A 13597-nucleotide genomic window follows, 5' to 3' on the forward strand; every position below is an offset into this window, starting at 1 on the left:
AGTTGATAAGGGTGGCAAAAGTGGCGTACATTGAGAGAGCGGTGCAAAGGCTGCAGGCAGCCCCGAGGAATGGGTAAGCACCTCCCACTGGGATCTGATGGATGAAGGCAGTTGTGAGGATGATGAACGAGGCATTTTGCAGCATCTCCAGGGTATCTTTGTGGGTCGACAGCAGAAACAGCACGCAGGCAATGGCCAGGAAGAACCACCCTCCAAACATTCCCAGCCTGCTTTCCTGAGCCTGGGGCAGCCCAAGGAAGGTGGTGAGTATAATCTCTTCCCAAGACATCACCAGCCAGTAGAGGCTGTGGACACCAAACTTGGTAGTGTAGTAGACATCACCTCTCAGATAGCTGTAGAAGCTGGACAGCAGCTGACAGCTGGAGATGATGGATATCCATGCTGCTCCAACACAGAAGGTCTTCATGTACCCAAAGAAGTAAAAGGCAAATATAAAGGAAGAGACAGTATCACAGATGTTGCCCAGGGCCATCGGCTCAGCATACTTCGTGTTCTTTTTCTTTTCTTCCCCAATGGCCTTGGAAGAGCTCTTCTGTGCTGACCCCAGTAGCAAGACATTGAAGAGAGGATGCCCAAAGCCCGGAAGGACGTACCGTTGTGTGATGCCCTTGAACAGGAGAGCTACTGCTCCATACAGCCCGCAGATGACAATGACAAGCTCGATGACACCTGACACAATCAGGGCCCACTGGCCAAACAGTGCGACTGCTTCAAAGATCAGGGCAAGCGCGATGGCCCCGAATATGAAGGGCATGATGTAGTTCACTGTGGCTGAACAGAAGGAGAGGATAAAGGAGATGGAAATGTAGGCCACCAGCCCAGCCACCGCACTTTGGCTGGCAGAGAGGTGGGCCATGCCTGTGGGCAGGAGGTGACTGGCATTCCCCGAGGGCAGTGTTATGTTCTGCATGGAGGGGTCACCGGCTGCAATGATGCGCGTAGCCCCATAGCTGCTCCACAGAGCGGAGAAGGTAAGAAAGGCTGCACCTCCAAGGTGGTCGTATTTCCGGAAGGCAAGGAATCCTGCCAGGAGCTGGACAAAGCCTCCAATCAGGATGAGGTGGACACCTGAGAGACACATGAAGGAGATCAGGTAGGAAGCAAGCCACAAAAAGGTTAGAGCTTCTGGAAGCAGTGCTGTATCTCCAAACTCTGGGGGACACCCCATGGCAGGTCCCACAGCCTTCTTGTGACCAGCCCTATGGCCTCTGTCTTCCCCTCTCTTTCCACCTTTATGATAAATGTCTGTGCTGAGCCTTGGTGTGTGCCCACTGAGCCCCTTGGTACGGTGAGCAGGTCCAGGAGTGGTTTGGATCTATGAAGATATGGAAATGGCATATGGTTGGGACCAGATTCCTGGCAGTTGCTGGGGAAGGAGGAGCATCCATCCTTGGGAGTGCACAGACCTTATGTGCATTGGAGAAAGCCCACCTTTCCCCACCTGTCCCACCAGCACTGTCCATTGGCCCATGAGGATGACTCTCAGAAAGTGTATCCTGCCTGGCGCTCCCAAGGAAAGTTCACCCCTGACCAGCAGCGCCAGTGCCCCCCACGAGCAGCATCACCCACCTGCGAGGATGTCCTCCGTGCCCTGTGGCCTGAGGCCAGTGTGCGCCACGGTGAAGTTCTGCAGGCAGAGGAGGAAGGCGCTGACCACATTCGCGAGGAGCCCCAGCACCGCTGGCTCGCTGTAGAAGACGGCCGCGAACCCCACCGTGCTCGCCATGGCCCTTCCAGACAAAACAAGAGCGTCGGCGGTTGCCCCCACAACCTCACCGTTGTTGGTGTCTAGACCAGTGCTGCTTTGGCTTGGGCGCTCAGCCAGCCTTCAGAGCCGTGCCCCTGCTCCGAGGAGGGAGAAACTGGTGACAGGCTCAGGTGTTTCCATAGTGCCTCCCCACTCGTTGCTCCAGACAAAGGCTCAATTCAAAGCAGACCTTTAGGTGCCTAATTTCCAGAGTCCTATCCAGAAAAAACACACACAACCTATTTAGGCTACAAGGATTTCTGGCAAAAACATGTTTAGGTGCCCCAAAGCGCTGCAGGTGGTGGCGATGGTTCCCATCCCCTCTTCTCCAGGCTGCTGGAGATGGAGAGGAATGAATAGCCTAACACAAACGAACAAACATTCAGACGAAACCCACAAGGTATTTTTGAGCCATTCCAGGACGTGTCTTATCCACTGTTACAGACAAACAGACAGGCACGACGCACACATACGCAGTCTCCCTTCCAGATGGAATTTTCCAGCTCCATCCCTTTCTTGAAACCCTGGTGACTAAATAGTCTATTTTCAAACCCTTCATATTTCTACCATTAACTCGTCTGTTTGCAGGCAGCCCCCACATTTCCATTCCTCTGCACTCCTGGGTACCATGAGCTGGAGTTTTCTCTCTGGAGGTTTTTGTTAGGAAACAAAGGTGAAAATAAAACAGCAATATTTTTAGAACATGTTATGACCTAAAGGAGCTGGAAAAGCAGAAAGTGATGTATTCTCTTCTCAGCCATTCCAAAAAGCTTTTTGGAAAGAAAGGAAAGCATGTGGCACTACCATTGATACGGGAAGGGAGGAGGAGTGAAGGAGCACCACCCAAAGCAGAAATACTTTTGTGAATATTAATGAACCTAAATCCCAGTGACTGCTTTTAAACACACAGTATTCCTCAGCAGGCATACACGTTTTGCAGACATCAATGGCCTCTGTACTCTTTTGTTCCACTAAAACACCCATTTTTCCTTCTCTCCATTTAATCTAAAGGACATAATTTTCACAGAAACAGGGGAAGGTTAAATTTACTCCTAACAGCTTTGAGCATATTCAGCAGCTTAAAACTCTCATGAAATGTGGAAAGGATAAAAACTTTCAAGTGAAATTTGGGGGGACAGTTAATTCATTCACTTATCTGGTTGAGCTAAAGGTCAGGTTTTTGGGTTCAGAAAGAGAGATGCACCAATTCACAGTTCTGTGGGAGGAACACTCCCTTGTAACATCAATCATTTGTATTGAAGGAGGCCCTCAAAAATGGTGTGCCCTTAGGAAGAGCCGAGCAGCTACCTGTGGAGTCCATGACACTGTCTTTTTTTATTATTATTTTAAATGACATTCAGATAGAAATAAGTGGTTTGGTTTAAATGGTTACGCTTGGAGGCAGGCCACAATATTAAGTTCCTCCAGATGTTTAGCTCTGAAATAACTCAGACAGCAGCTTTCTAGGCACACTGCAACAAGCCCCTGTTTAGAGTCGGTCTCTGGAAGAGGATGGGATAGGTTTTCTGGAGAAAGATGTGCTGGCCAGGTGACTCCTTGGCTCGCAGAAGTGGGTTTCAGTTCGCCAAGGCTCACTGTGTTGGCCGTTCCTGTGTGACTAGCCGTGTGAGCAGTTTTAGTGCCTGTGACACGCAGCTTGGTTTTGTGAAGGGTGTACAGGCACAACTAGCAGGGATCTTCCCCTCTGCTCACCATGAAAGCCTACACAGGACATCTGAGAACGCGGGGAAAGAAATACTAGACTATGACATATTGGGCTACGGAGGTGTAAAGGGAAAGGATGCGAGAGGATTTAGACCAAGATATGGAAAAGGAGGAGGGTGAAGGAGCATCTCTTAGGAGGACAAGGTTTTGGGGTTGGAAACAGCTGCAGACCTACCCACTGCTCACACCTCCCCATGGCATCTCCCCACACACTGCAAACATTGGCTTGCGCTCCCTGTCCTAAGACTGTTTCAACATCTATGCATGTCTTCCCTCATCTCTTTCATGCAACATAAGGATACATCAAATAATTAATCCCCTCCCCTTGTTGTCTCAGGTACTTAGCACCAGCAACTCTGTGGGCTGCACCAAGACCTGGAGAAATGAAGGTCTGCATGGAAACAGAGGTGGTTTCTGTTCAAAGTATGCCCAAGCCTTGTTTGTCCCCAGGATAAAACCACTCATCGCTGCTGTCACTGTCCATTTTGTTCAGCTGCTGCCTTTGGCACGTTATAAGGACCCGTTTGTCTGCATGCACCCCAGAACTCTGATGATGTGACACCGCTGCTCCCCGCTCCACGCAACACAGTGAGGAGGGATCTCCCACCAAGCCCTTCCTTTGTGCTGAAGCCTGCAAGCTGGGCATCTTCAGCTGGGACTGGTGCAAAGTAACTCTTTGAGTAGGGATGATGCAGGGGACACAGGGCAGTGCACAGGCAGAGGAGCAAGCGGGAAGTCCCTTTCTATCCTGTGGGGTCAGCCACAGTACACAGGGTACCAGCCAGCACAGCCACTGTCTGGGAAACGGCGAGGGTGGAGACCACCCCACAGTGAGGAGGCACCTGGAGACCTGGGCTGCTGCCAGGCCCTTCAGAGAGCGGGCTGTACCGAGCAGATGGGGCAGCCGGGGGTGATGCTTCCCTTGCACAATCCCTTGTGCAGCAAGGGCAAAGCCAAAGCCAGCCCCTCACTCATGCAGCTGCCTCCGTATTCTTTCCTTTTCCTGCTTGCCTCTGGCATTCTTCAGCCTGGCGTTTGCAGAACCAGCTTGTGAGGTCCTGCCTCCCCTCTGGCTCTTCTCCCCTCAGCATGACCTCTGTGACATGCCCATGTGGCCGGCATGCCAGCTGGGCTGAAGCCTCTGAACACCTTTTCTTTTCCTTGCAGCTTTGCTCACAATAACTCCCCTTCACCCCCCTCCAGGAAAGGTGACTCCCCTCTGCATGCCCTTTCCACCTTGCTGTTATACCTGGGCTTTGCAGACATCACCATGTGCATCTGCTTGGCATTGGCATCGGCATCTGCTGCCCGTGCTGCTTCACCTGGATAAATATTCATGGGAATATGCTGGGGTATGGACATTGCCTCCACAGGAGGCTGGAGCAAGGCTTTAGCATGCCATGGGACACATATATAAACACCACAATGTTCAGTTTTCAGACACTTACTCCCCCGTGGCATTTTGCAATTAGTTTCCCATCCCACCTTATTAATGATAACAAATGTTTATATAGCTCTGAGAAAATACTGCGTCTCTCAAGATAAACATGTTAAGAGAATAAAATGCAATTCTTTCTGCATAAGCACACAGCAAGATTAACAGTGCACGACAACGCTACACAGACAGATTAAATAGCACAACCCTGACTGTCTTCTGGTGAAAAACAGCATGAAGCTGCCCGAGATGCATTGCTGCATTCAGAGTGATCGAGGGTCTGCCTAGCATTCGGTAGAAAATTCAGATTGGTTTTAAATGCAGCCAGGCTGATATTCTACACAAAATAACATGCAGCACGTTAAATGTCCCCGGGTTTCACCACTGGACAAAGCAAAGAGCCATGGCATTCCCCCGAAGTCCAAACAAACGAAGGGTCCCAATGTCTCCTGGAAGCTACAGAGTTCATGTCTGCACTAACATTTCAATGAACCGGCAGCACATGGCAGGCAACAGCACAGATCTGAATATTTAGAAGAAGGAGAGCTATGAAAAGATCCAGCCAAATGACAAAACACTGAATGTATTCAAGAAAAGCATCAAAGAAAACCACCAATGCCATGCTTCTCGCTCTGCATCTTGGATTACCTGGTTTGGTGACACTTCAGCTCAATGTGAAGATGCTCTTGTCCTTCTCATTTCCTGGTAAATACCAGTTTTATAGTCGTCCTCTGTAGGAGGAGCCTGGGGGCAGTTGCTTCACCCATTGGCACCTGTGGCATTTTGGAGACAGGAATTTCCTTGAACTTTGTCAGTTATTGTCCTAAATCTTTTTTTATTTCCTGAAACCAGGGGGGTTTCCCTTCTGTTCAGTGGAGAAAAAACACCCCTCCTCATCTATTCCCCCCACCCTCTCAGTCCCCAGAGGATGATGTCATCACACTTGAGATTCAGTTGCAAAAAAACAAAAAGCAAATTGCCTTTCAGAAGCATATATAAACCCTGACACCAAAGCACCTTTCGGAGAGACACCTCGCCCATCCCTCGAATAGAGCAGTGCAGAGCTGGGCATCAAGCAGTGGTAACAGCCACCAGCATGGTCTACTTAACCTTACAGGTAACTACTTTTTTGTGTGCGAAACCTCTCCGTCTTTGATCCTTCCTTTTTCACTTTAAGGAGGTAATGTCATTTCGCGGGTGGTTCCTCAACTGATCGAAACAGTCGTGACATTAAATGCAAACCTGCCCCAATACTAACAAAATCAGATGGCTTTCACAGACACTTTATTCATAGTTACTAACCTGTTCCTTCCATGCCTGTCCCTTTTATGTGTCCCAGACGTGTTTTGTACGGTGCCATGGCGGGGAGGGTGTTGTTGTTGGGACGTGTTCTGTGGGTTTTTTTCTCCTGGTGTCCACTCTGAGCTGGTCCTGCTCACAGCCGTAAGAGGATTTCATGGTAGATTTGAAAAGGCTGTGCTGCCCCTTCTACTGTACTGCTTTATTTCCCTGGCTGTTCTTGGCACGCCTGCTGGACTGAGCTTTGGAAAATATTTTTTTTTTCTCCTTTAAATATGTAGTTAGTTTTATCCGCTTGTTTGATCTGTAAGTGTCCTACAATGCCATGTTAGAGGCACAGCCACTAAAACGGCTCTGAAAAAGATGAAGCAGCTTAGGTGAGAAATGCTCTTTCTCTCTCTTTACTCTAGAAAACCCAGAAGTTCTTGGCAAGCTCCCGGCAAGTTCACAAAACTGCTGCTCACGGTTTGTATCTCTCTGCAGAACAGCATTCCGTACCCTTTTTTTAAAAAGCATCCCAAAATAATCATGTAATTACTTTAAAAAAAAAAAAAAAGTGCTGGGCTAAGTGCACTGAGATAAACTACTCAAATTCTTGGAAGTCAAAGCATGCCAGGGGGGTCTTGCGATGGTTATTGCCCTCGGTTGCTTAAGAACCAGGAGAAAAGTAACAAGTGGTAAAAATGTTGACAGCTAGCCCTGCGCTCAGACAGAATTTTTAACTGATTTAGAACCAGACTTTCCAAATTCTTACTCTTTGACCATAAATGTAAGATATTTAAATTGCAGCTGTCATCAGGTTGCTCTGATCCTTAACTCCTTGGTTTGTCGTTACTTCTTTATTACACCTGATCTTGCTGTCAGCATTGCTCGAGGTGGCTGGCGGGCTGCCCTCCGTGCCCCGCAGCCGCTGCGCCGGCTTCGGCAGTGCTGTACCTCCACAGCTTCCCTGCTCGAACAAACTGCACAGAACTTTGCTTGTGGCCACTTGGTCTATTATAAGTTTGTCAACTCATTTTAGAACATGTTATTAATAGAATCATAGGATCATTTAGATTGGAAAAGACCTTTGAGATCAAGTCCATCTGTTAACCCAGGACTATAGAATAAATGCAATTAATGTTACTTAAAATACACTTGAGAACAAGAGAAATAACAATAATAATCCATGCAGATCTATTTGGTCTTGGTCAGAGTCTTTTTTTAATTATTATTTTATTTATTAAGTTCTGCAGCACATCTGCCATACCAGGATAAAAACATTGCGGTCTCAAAATGCTTCTGACTGAAGGGTTAAAAAAATATCGCTGCCTACTGAAGTGACAAAGGGCATTTGATGACAGGAAGGAAGCAATCAGAATTTTATGGGTGCAGTGTGATTTGAGCAGTTTTTCCTGAAGCCTCTCCAACCTAGCTTGACTTCACTGTTCCCTTCTTGAGGGCGTTGGTGCTTTCGTTTGCGGTCTACTGAAGATGCTCTCAGAGCACACAGAGAGGATACAGATTTTTGTCAGCAGAAGGTTTCCAAGCTGCTGAGTGTTACAGATTCCTATAGCAATATATTTCATCAAGCCGCTGCAAGGGGTGAATTTTATTTCAGTGAGTCACAGCAATGATGACATTCTCAGCTGTGTTTACAAGTGGTTTTTAGACTCCTAGGCTCTAGGTGAGTCCAAATACATTTGCAGGCAAACTGTGAGTCACTAAGCATGACATTTAAAAATGAATACAAGCTAGTGAAATTAGGGAATGGCCATTTTGTTAATTGGGATATTTTCTGTTGAAAAGAAGTGTTGTATGTACCTGCTAATTTTGATGAGGTTTCCTGTAAGATGTTGAAACAAAGTATTTTTATTTTCTTGCTTCGGTCATCTGATTTTTCATGTGGTTGGTTTCATTTGAATGTTAATACCATCTTTTATCCATGTGCATGTGCGCGTGTAGCCCCTGCATACATATATACATATATATGGACTTGCAATCACACAAATGTTAGCTATATTTAATTTTATAGCTTTCCTACTCTCATATGCACTCTCAAAATTATATTGTAAATTATAATGGGTCATAATAATTATAATTCTATGAATTATAAATGCATCAAAACAAAGCAATTTGTCACTGCAATTAAAAAGTGCAATGGTCCCAAACTGGATATTGCTCCTCAGTAAGTTCAGTGAGACCAGAGAGTGAAGACCTGCGAGCTGTCAGCACATGGCCCACACGTGTCTTTACCCCCTCCCCTCTCTCTCTCGCTGCTGCAGTGGTGGCCAGGAGTGCTCCAGAGGAGACCGTGACCAGCAGCTTTGCCTCCTTCATCCATGCAGTTCGACCTGAGCACTTGTCTAAGACTGTCCGTCACCGGAGCAAGAGGATGATCCTTGATAGCATTGGGGTTGGCCTTGTGGGCAGCACGACGCATGTGTTTGATATCGCTCTGCAGTACTGCCGGGTAGGAACGGCCCCATACTACCAAGTACTTACGTGGTCCCCACCCAGGCACCACCAACAAGGCCTTATTTCATGGCTGATGTAGAGCTTTGGCCTTGCAGTAGAGAGGTCTTCTGGTATCACGCGGCCACTGCTTCACTCAAGGTCCTCACCTGAACTTCCTTCCCTTTCACAGGAGCTGTACTCTTCAGTTGCCGTGAGCTCTGTCTATGGCAAGCCAGGCGTAAAGCTCTCTCCCACGCTGGCTGCGTTCACCAATGGAGTTGCGGTAAGGCAGGCTCTTCCAGGAGAGGGTCTGCTTTGCGGTGCCTTCAAGGACACTAGTTAGTATTAGGGGAAGCAGACTGGTCATTGGGAGGGACAGTGGGGGACAGGAAGTCACGGGCTCCTCTGCAGTCTTGCACACTGCTTTTAGAGGGACCAAACAGCCACCACAGGGGCCACCAGGGGACTGGGTGGATGTTGTTGCAGAGGTAGCCTCAGCAATATCAACAAGGACCCCTAGGTCCCTCAGCTTCCAGCCCCCTGCACTGGCACATCCTTATCCCTATTTCTCTGGCAGACTCACTCCATGGACTTCGATGACACCTGGCACCCTGCTACTCACCCATCAGGGGCTGTTCTGCCGGCTCTTCTGGCAGCTTCCCAGATGCTACCTCCAAGCACCAAACCCAATGGCATGGATTTCCTGCTGGCATTTAATGTGGGCCTGGAAGTGCAAGGAAGGCTCATGCATTTCTCCACTGAGGCTCACAACATCCCAAAAAGGTAAACCTCCTTTTCTTCACTGACTAGGAAGAGGATTGGTGAGCTGATGAGGTACCACACATTCATTTGGTTGCCTCCAGTGATCTTGCCTGAAAAATAACCTTCAAGAGGACTACCACTGGGTCTGCACTGTCATCATCTAAACTAACCAAGGCAAGAGCACAGGACAGGCAGCAGCCCACAGCCGTGCAGACAGCTTAACTATGGGCACAGTGCCTGGCATGATTTCTGCCTGTGACAACTGCCATTCACCAGGCAGTGCCCTGGTGTTGAGCAATGGGTGGCACCAGCCAGCAGCTGTTACTCTTGGGCATGTTGGATGAAGCCACCTTATTTGTCGGGAGGGGGGGGGGGAGAAATTTTGGTTTTATGGACACAAGCCATGCCACCTACTCTTAGGGAAAATTAAAAATTGCTTTCTGGAGATGCTGAACTTACTCGGTCTCCAATGAAGTTTCACATAGATGCTTAGTTTTTAGATAGCTAAACTTTGAATTAGGTGAATTAGGTGAGTCTCAAGGGATTTCCATTGGCTGGCTTGTTCCTGCCTATGGAACTTACATGTTCATTTCCAGTTCCATAGGCAGGTCTGGCAGGCGAGGAGCTTGGCTGCTTCCCGTGCCAAGGAGGCAGAGATGATAATATCTGCAATTTCCCCTTTAGGTTCCACCCTCCCTCAGTGGTCGGTACCTTGGGCAGTGCTGCGGCCACTGCAAAACTGCTCGCCCTCAGCACAGCCCAGTGCGCACATGCTTTGGGCATTGCTGCATCGCTTGCCGGGGCGCCCATGGCAAACGCTGCCACCCAAGCCAAGCCATTACATATCGGAAATGCCACCCGCCTGGGCTTCGAAGCAGCACTGCTGGCCGCTCGAGGGATGGAGGCTAACCCCTTAATTCTGGATGATATCCCTGGTTGCTCTGGGTTCAGTGCTTTCTACAGTGTCTATCAACCCAAACCACTGTCCACACCAAGCGATCACCATGAGTTCCTCTTGGAGAAGCAGGATATTGCTTTCAAGCGATTCCCAGCCCACTTGGGGATGCACTGGGTGGTGGATGCTGCCTTGTCTGTCCGGAATCTCTTCATCAACTATGCAGGGTCCTTCTCTCCTTCTTTGATCCGCACCATTGTGCTGAAGATCCCAGTGTCGAAGTACATCAATCGGCCTTTCCCCAGCTCTGAACACCAGGCTAGACACTCCTTCCAGTTCAACGCCTGTACTGCCCTATTGGATGGCGAAGTAGGTCTCAGCTCCTTCACAGAGAGCAGCATCCACCGGCAGGAGCTAAGGGAGCTGCTGGACAAAGTGGTGGTGGAGCACCCTGAAGATAATGTGGCCAACTTTGACAAGATGTACGGAGAGGTGGCACTGCTTCTGCACAGCGGGGATGTCCTGACAGGCAAATGTGACACCTTCTATGGGCACTGGAGGAAGCCTCTGAGCAAAGAATCGCTCCTGAAAAAGTTTCGATCCAACGCTTCTCATGTGCTTCAAGAAGAAAAAATAGAAACCATCATCACTATGGTGGACAACCTGGAGAATCTGTCAGATAGTTCCCAGCTGGCCTGCAGCCTGTGAGGGAGCAGCAATTTTGATTAGGCACTTGTCCTGGTGTAACTCTTGATTCCTTTCTTCATTGGTGCTTTACTATTGATTTCCAAAGACAGGAAAGTTCCCACCCCTTGAAGTCAAAGTAGACGCTTTAATACCAAAGGAGCCCACGAGGCAGGAGGTGTGTCTGTGTCGGTAGTTAGAACACAGATTAAATTTCAACGCATGGTTGATGTTGTCTGAGTAGCTGAAAGGTTATTTATAAAGTACATTTTAAAAAATCCCATGGAAATCTATGAGAATCCTGGGATATCATCTGGAAGCCGGTTCCCCAGAAGGAATTGTGTCTAGATATTTTTTAAAGCTACATTCAAAGTTTTTGTCTGTGCAGAATGCCTGACTTCTGAGTCTGGGACGACGAAGTTCAGCTGCAAAATGTATGTTTTCCTTAATGCTCTTCTGGACACCTTTTGGATCATGGTGAGTTAGTCATGCTGGCCAGATGAAAAATCTATCAGTTACTGTAAAGAGCCCTGCCTGCAAAATTCTCAGACAGAGGATTGTTTTTGTCTTTTCCAGTAAACTCCCCCCATTTCTCCAGCACTTGGGAAGTGTTTGCCACTTCTCTGTGTACAAGGGATGGTTCAAGGACCCTTAAAACCTGTATGTCTTTTCTGAGTGAAAGGCAACTGGTAGGTGAGGAACCCTGCATCCTGTGACCCCTGTGAGGTGATCCCTGCTGGTTCTAGGGCTGTGCCACATCATCCCTCCTGGCTTTGAGCCGGTCGCCCAGGCACCTACTCAGAGCTGGCTCACCAGAGGTGGTATCTATAGTCTCTGCAGAGATGGGCACCTCTGGATGGTGACCTGGGCACATACACGCTGTGACTCACATTGGGAAGTTCCTGTTTCTCTCCCACGAGAGGAGGGAAAGCTAACTGAGACTCAGTTCTTAACCCATCTTCCCAGCTGGGATGAAATCAGTACTTGTGCTGAGTAGCCATTCACTGAAAGGCTTTCTTACCCTGCATCCTTTCTCAACGGTGAGACGGAGAACTATGCAATATTCCTCTGTACATTAAACAGATATTGTGATTGCTGATCCAAAGGACTTGTTTCCAATACAATCATGATATAGGTACAGAATCTGTTGCAGAAGTGAGGGTTGCCTTCTGCAAGGGGGACCGAGATGGGACTAGACAGGCAAGAAGGAATGTGGGCTGGTTCCTTTTTAGCTTGCTGGTAGTGGTCAATGCAGAGAACTTTCCAGCCAGAGCAAAACTGTTTGCCCACCTGTTAATCCACTCTCTCCTACTGTCTAGCATATTCACACTGAATCTTTCTGAATAAAGAACTGAAGTAAAACAATTTTCTGCATAAAGATTTAATGCTACATCATGTAGATCATCAGGTTTTCAGTTTTAATCTGAACATATCCAATAGAGAGGCTTATCCAATAGATGGGGAACCCAGCAGAGGCCAGGACAGCTAGAAGGCTGGCCTGTGGCCAGTGATTTTCCAGAGTCATATATTTACATGGAGCCCTGCAGGCCATTTTTCCTGGTGAGAACAATAGCTATGAACCAGCAAAGCCTGGCTGTCATTAAACACAATCTCTCAACAAGGAGAAGTTCCCCAGTGTTTCTCCATTAAGCAATGGTTTTCAAATACTTGCTAAGTTTCCATGACAAGCTTCTGGTTTCCCTTGGTTCGACTCAGGTGTGAGATCACCAAAAATGTCATTCCATGTTTCACAGCCCAGTGAGCTGGAAGCCCACAGAGCCAGTGCCTTCCAAGTCAGCCATTAGCTCAACATTTGTCAAGGGAATCAATACGAGTGACGGAACTGAGGTGGGCTTCAGTGGAGGGAACAACACATCTCTGCATTATCAGTGGTTTCAATGTCCTAATATTTGTTCCAATGTTCTCATTCCCATGCCTTCTGCACTATGCTGCAGTGATGCCGTGTAGCAGTGAAGCTGAGCATGGGAGGAGAGAACTAGCACCTTTTACTGTTGGTACTGGAGCAGAAATAAAGAACTTTTCAGTTGGGTTTCAGGCTACATTTTGTCCCTGAAATCCAGAAACCCTTCCAGACCTCATTCTTGTCTTGGCTGTCCCATCAGGTGCAATCGTGGCACCTTTCGACAGATGACATGTAAAATTAGGAAAGGAAGGCACGGGAAGGCTGGCAGGGTCCAGCTTTCCTTTCCTTGGGCCCCTGATTGGTTGAAGTAGCAAGTGGCTTTTCCAGAGCATCCAGGAGCTAAAAGCATTCCTGAGATTTTTTTCATTCATGGTAGTTCCTCTAAAAGCCTAGGACCCTGAAAACACCTTCAGTATCCCAGCCCAGGGAAGTGTCTCACTTGTTTTTTCTGGTTTCAAACAGCAAATGTTTCATATCCTTAAGTAATTAGGAGGCCCAAACCCCTAGCCAGGGAAGCAAAGCCTTAAAAAAGCCAACGGAAAAAATGGCCTGCGAAAATTACAGACCAGCTTGTGTGACACTGAGGGTATTCAGTCATTAATATGGTGCCACCAAAGTCCCCAACTTCCTCTCTCAGGCTGAATAAGAAAAGAGCCATTGTCCTTTCTA

At 48.0% G+C, this 13597-nt stretch overlaps 1 pseudogene; it reads left to right on the forward strand.

The window, feature by feature from the left end:
- The first annotated feature begins 7591 nt into the window (after nucleotides 1-7591).
- LOC101922011 (cis-aconitate decarboxylase-like) lies at nucleotides 7592-11028 on the forward strand (annotated as a pseudogene).
- The last annotated feature ends 2569 nt before the right edge of the window (nucleotides 11029-13597 follow it).

Source organism: Falco peregrinus, chromosome 13 (genome assembly GCF_023634155.1).
Source record: "Falco peregrinus isolate bFalPer1 chromosome 13, bFalPer1.pri, whole genome shotgun sequence".
Lineage (NCBI taxonomy): Eukaryota > Metazoa > Chordata > Aves > Falconiformes > Falconidae > Falco > Falco peregrinus.